Raw genomic sequence first — 6,105 nt, 5'->3', positions numbered from 1 at the left:
ACCCTGTTCGTGATCATCTACTACCACTTCCATTTGCTCTTTGTCACTGATTCCTGTTGCCTCACCCTAACTCCCCTATCTGATTCTCCTTAAGAGAATGTCTCTGGACTGGTGTTTGCAGTGCCTTACGGGTGCTCATGTGATAGGCCTGCTTGATGCTGCATACTGGTGACAGTATTCTCATCTTGGGAGACTGCACACAAAGAGAAAAGGAACATGTCTTAGCATAGAATATGCAGCCAATGATTGAAAGGTCACTACGGTACTTTGCAGCAGACCGGCAGATGTGGCTGTCGGTTAGTCACCAATTGTAACTTAGGTCCGAGGAAGAAAAATCAGTTGGGGTGTAAAACAGGTGGCCGATCTAATCCGGTCAGTTTCCGGTCAGATGGATTTGGTTAAAATGACCCCTCCCTGTGTTTCTTGCCTAGAACATATAATTATGGGGCTGTGGGAAAAAGTCTAATCTGAGACAGAAGAGTTATTGAAATAGAGAATAATGATACTAAGAAGAGATTTTTACAAGAACTAAAGCCAACTTTGAAAACTTGCTTTAACATGTATAAATCACTGGCTCAGTAGCGATCCAGCTGTAATGAATAAGTACCTAAGAAGGAATGCAATAATTAGCATGAAAATTGAGATAAATGACTCCAAATATGAAGTCCAAGAAATTTCTGAGAACGACTTTTAGTACTGTGGAAAATGACATGTCAGAGAGAAAGTATCATGTCCTGTTTGGGTCAGAAGTGTAATACATGCAAAGAGCTGAACTACTTCTCAGTCAAGTCTCCAAAGTTTCAAAATTGCAACAGAGGCAAACAGCGGCTACATATCATAGATTAAATTAAGTCTGACTCAGATGAAGGTCACATTCTCTCAGTTGAAGTGGTTGGATGTGAGGAAGAAAAATGTGTTAACAGACTATATGCCAACATGCTCAAATATTGAGTAAGTCAGATTTCTGCTTTGACTGCATGGCACTATCAAAATTCTAACTAAGGGGAGGCTAAACTGGGCGGTGCAGTGGCCATTTTTTAGGTGCTACATGGTCAACTAAGACTCGAAAATGATATCCAAGATGTGGTCCAACGGGACGCCACCTTGGTAAAGGGGTTTGTACGCACGCACCTAACGACCACTGGTAGCATGCAGAACAGGCAGATCATCATGTGCATCAGTGTGCAATGCTGATTTAAAGCCACTGCTGCCATTTTGCAACTACACACTCCAGCCAACATTCTGTCTTAACCTCACACAGCTGAACATGATGTTAAATGGAATGAAAGACTCCCCACCAGCGCTATTTAAAGGAATCATGAAGTACTTACAGGTTATGGTGTGGAGATGCCGGAGTTGGACTGGGGTGGACAAATGTAAGAAGTCACACAACACCAGGTTATAGTCCAACAGCTTTATTTGAAATCACAAGCTTTCGGAGCGCTGCTCCTTCTTCAGGTGAAGTGGAGAAATGCATAAAGACACAGCTTATATAGTCAGAGAATCATGTCAGATGTTTACAGGTAACCTTTCCAACTGCCATTTATCACACCTCGGCAGAGAGATAATCACAGCAGTCAAAGGTGTGAATGGTGTCCAAACAGGTCAGTCAGGGAAACATTACATCAAAGAACAATGAGGTGGGGTCACAAGGGGTCAAATATTGCAGATGCTGGGGTCTGTATGAAAAACAAAAAAACAGACAAAAAACATTTTTTTTGGCTGGAAATCACAGCAGGTCCGGCCGCATCTGTGTAGAGAGAACAAGCCAATGTCGACTCGAGTCTGGATGACCCTGCATCAGGTGGGGTTACATGTAGCGTGACATGAACCCAAGATCTCGTTGAGGCCGTCCTCATGAGTGCGGAACTTGGCTATCAGTTTCTGCTCGACGATTTTGCGTTGTCGTGTGTCTCGAAGGCCACCTTGGAGAATGCTTACCCGAAGATCGGAGGCTGAATGTCCTTGACTGCTGAAGTGTTCCCCGACTGGGAGGGAACACTCCTGCCTGGTGATTGTTGCGCGGTGTCCGTTCATCCGTTGTCGCAGTGTCTGCATGGTCTCGCCGATGTACCATGCTCTGGGGCATCCTTTCCTGCAACGTATGAGGTAGACAACGTTGGCCGAGTCACATGAGTATGTACCATGTACCTGGTGGGTGGTGTCCTCACGTGTGATGATGGTATCTGTGTTGATGATCTGGCATGTCTTGCAGAGGTTGCTGTGGCAGGGTTGTGTGGTGTCGTGGTCGCTGTTCTCCTGAAAGCTGGGTAATTTGCTGCGAACGATGGTCTGTTTGAGGTTAGGCGGCTGTTTGAAAGCGAGCAGTGGAGGCGTGGGGATGGCCTTAGCGAGGTGTTCGTCGTCATCGATGACATGTTGAAGGCTGCGAAGAACATGGCGTAGTTTCTCCGCTCCGGGGAAGTACTGGACAACGAAGGGTACTCTGTTGGTTGTGTCCCATGTTTGTCTTCTGAGGAGGTCTATGCGATTTTTCGCTGTGGCCTGTCGGAACTGTCGATCGACGAGTCGAGCGTCATATCCCGTTCTTACAAGGGCGTCTTTCAGTGTCTGTAGGTGTCCATCGCGTTCCTCCTCGTCTGAGCAGATCCTGTGTATTCGCAGGGCTTGTCCATAGGGGATGGCTTCTTTAACGTGGTTAGGATGGAAGCTGGAGAAGTGAAGCATCGTGAGGTTGTCCGTGGGCTTGCGGTAGAGTGAAGTGCTGAGGTGTCCGTCTTTGATGGAGATTCGTGTGTCCAGGAATGAGACTGATTCTGAGGAGTAGTCCATGGTGAGTTTGATGGTGGGATGGAACTTGTTGATGTTATCGTGTAGTCTTTTCAGTGATTCTTCGCCGTGGGTCCATAGGAAGAAAATGTCGTCGATGTATCTGGTGTATAGCGTTGGTTGGAGATCCTGTGCAGTGAAGAAGTCTTGCTCGAACCTGTGCATGAAGATGTTTGCGTATTGGGGTGCGAATTTGGTCCCCATGGCTGTTCCGTGTGTTTGGGTAAAGAACTGGTTGTCGAAGGTGAAGACATTGTGGTCAAGGATGAAGCGGATGAGTTGTAGGATGGCGTCTGGAGATTGGCTGTTGTTGGTGTTGAGTACTGAGGCTGTCGCAGCGATGCCGTCATCGTGGGGGATACTGGTGTAGAGTGCCGAGACGTCCATCGTGGCGAGCAGTGTTCCTGGTTCAACTGGTCCGTGGGTGCTGAGCTTCTGTAAGAAGTCTGTAGTGTCGCGACAGAAGCTGGGGGTTCCCTGTACGATGGGTTTCAGGATGCCCTCGACATATCCAGAGAGGTTCTCACACAAGGTTCCACTGTCTGATGCGATAGGACGTCCGGGTGTGTTGGCTTTGTGTATCTTTGGGAGGCAGTAGAAGTCTCCCACGCGGTTTCCTCAGCACCCACGGACCAGTTGAACCAGGAACACTCCTCGCCACAATGGACGTCTCGGCACTCTACACCAGTATCCCCCACGATGACGGCATCGCTGCGACAGCCTCAGTACTCAACACCAACAACAGCCAATCTCCAGACGCCATCCTACAACTCATCCGCTTCATCCTTGACCACAATGTCTTCACCTTCGACAACCAGTTCTTTACCCAAACACACGGAACAGCCATGGGGACCAAATTCGCACCCCAATACGCAAACATCTTCATGCACAAGTTCGAGCAAGACTTCTTCGCTGCACAGGATCTCCAACCAACGCTATACACCAGATACATCGACGACATTTTCTTCCTATGGACCCACGGCGAAGAATCACTGAAAAGACTACACGATAACATCAACAAGTTCCATCCCACCATCAAACTCACCATGGACTACTCCTCAGAATCAGTCTCATTCCTGGACACACGAATCTCCATCAAAGACGGACACCTCAGCACTTCACTCTACCGCAAGCCCACGGACAACCTCACGATGCTTCACTTCTCCAGCTTCCACCCTAACCACGTTAAAGAAGCCATCCCCTATGGACAAGCCCTGCGAATACACAGGATCTGCTCAGACGAGGAGGAACGCGATGGACACCTACAGACACTGAAAGACGCCCTTGTAAGAACGGGATATGACGCTCGACTCGTCGATCGACAGTTCCGACGGGCCACAGCGAAAAATCGCATAGACCTCCTCAGAAGACAAACACGGGACACAACCAACAGAGTACCCTTCGTCGTCCAGTACTTCCCCGGAGCGGAGAAACTACGCCATGTTCTTCGCAGCCTTCAACATGTCATCAATGACGATGAACACCTCGCTAAGGCCATCCCCACGCCTCCACTGCTCGCTTTCAAACAGCCGCCTAACCTCAAACAGACCATCGTTCGCAGCAAATTACCCAGCTTTCAGGAGAACAGCGACCACGACACCACACAACCCTGCCACAGCAACCTCTGCAAGACATGCCAGATCATCAACACAGATACCATCATCACACGTGAGGACACCACCCACCAGGTACATGGTACATACTCATGTGACTCGGCCAACGTTGTCTACCTCATACGTTGCAGGAAAGGATGCCCCGGAGTATGGTACATCGGCGAGACCATGCAGACACTGCGACAACGGATGAACGGACACCGCGCAACAATCACCAGGCAGGAGTGTTCCCTCCCAGTCGGGGAACACTTCAGCAGTCAAGGACATTCAGCCTCCGATCTTCGGGTAAGCATTCTCCAAGGTGGCCTTCGAGACACACGACAAGGCAAAATCATCGAGCAGAAACTGATAGCCAAGTTCCACACTCATGAGGACGGCCTCAACCGAGATCTTGGGTTCATGTCACGCTACATGTAACCCCACCTGATGCAGGGTCATCCAGACTCGAGTCGACATTGGCTTGTTCTCTCTACACAGATGCGGCCGGACCTGCTGTGATTTCCAGCCAAAAAAAATGTGTTTTGTGTTTTTTTGTTTTTCATACCGACCCCAGCATCTGCAATATTTGACCCCTTGTGACCCCACCTCATTGTTCTTTGATGTAATGTTTCCCTGACTGACCTGTTTGGACACCATTCACACCTTTGACTGCTGTGATTATCTCTCTGCCGAGGTGCGATAAATGGCAGTTGGAAAGGTTACCTGTAAACATCTGACATGATTCTCTGACTATATAAGCTGTGTCTTTATGCATTTCTCCACTTCACCTGAAGAAGGAGCAGCGCTCCGAAAGCTTGTGATTTCAAATAAAGCTGTTGGACTATAACCTGGTGTTGTGTGACTTCTTATACTTACAGGTTAGTTACTGGATTATTTCTTCTGGCTGCTGGTGCAATTGTACGCATTTTTGGAGGTTTCCTATACTTGATCTCATGCATGTTCAACCATTCTTCAATATAGTACAGCACAGATTCAGTTCACAAAGGATTCTCACCACTTCTTCTAGCCACAGTGCACCTCCCTTTAAGAGGTGCAGGCTACCTTTAAATAGCACTAGCCACTTGCGATATCGGGCCTCCTGCTGATGCGTGCAGCCAATGAACAGCGCGGGTGGCGCTGGCTGTATGTAGCCATCATGTAAAACAGCAAGCAGCACGAATTTTATGTGCTGTCTGCAACGCAATGAACAAGCGTTGGTTAATTGAGTACCACGATCCCCATGCCCATTTCGGGGGTTATCCCATTTAACCCGTTTGATGATCATATTGAAAAAAAATAGCTTAGAATTCTAATGCTTCACTGGTCATGTTCAACAAACCAGAAATGAAACCAAATCCTGCTAAAAGGAATGGAAATCATCAATATGCGGCAATATCTCTCCAAATATTTGAAAATGGAATGTAAGTTACTGAGTAGATGAATATCTGAAATTGTTGAGAAAGACAAGTAGCAAAGAATGACTTCTTGATATGTTTGCAAAATCCATTGATATTTTGTGCTCAGGAAACCATTCTTATTTTTAATTAGATGCTGTTCACTCAATAGTCCAATGGTGAGCCGCCTAGTCTTGCGGGCAGGACGGACGATAGACTTGTATAGATCATAAATGACTGTTTCCTAACACAACAGCCCCAGTATTTACGGAGAGGCAGGAAGGGAGCATCTGTCAGCTGCCGGGAAACTGGGAAATGCTGGGAAAGGG

This window comes from Somniosus microcephalus, chromosome 10 (assembly GCF_052327205.1).
Source record: "Somniosus microcephalus isolate GS21.2 chromosome 10, FLI_Smic_1.0, whole genome shotgun sequence".
Lineage (NCBI taxonomy): Eukaryota > Metazoa > Chordata > Chondrichthyes > Squaliformes > Somniosidae > Somniosus > Somniosus microcephalus.
The sequence above is the reverse complement of the archived record's forward strand: the minus strand, read 5'-3'. Positions refer to the sequence as shown.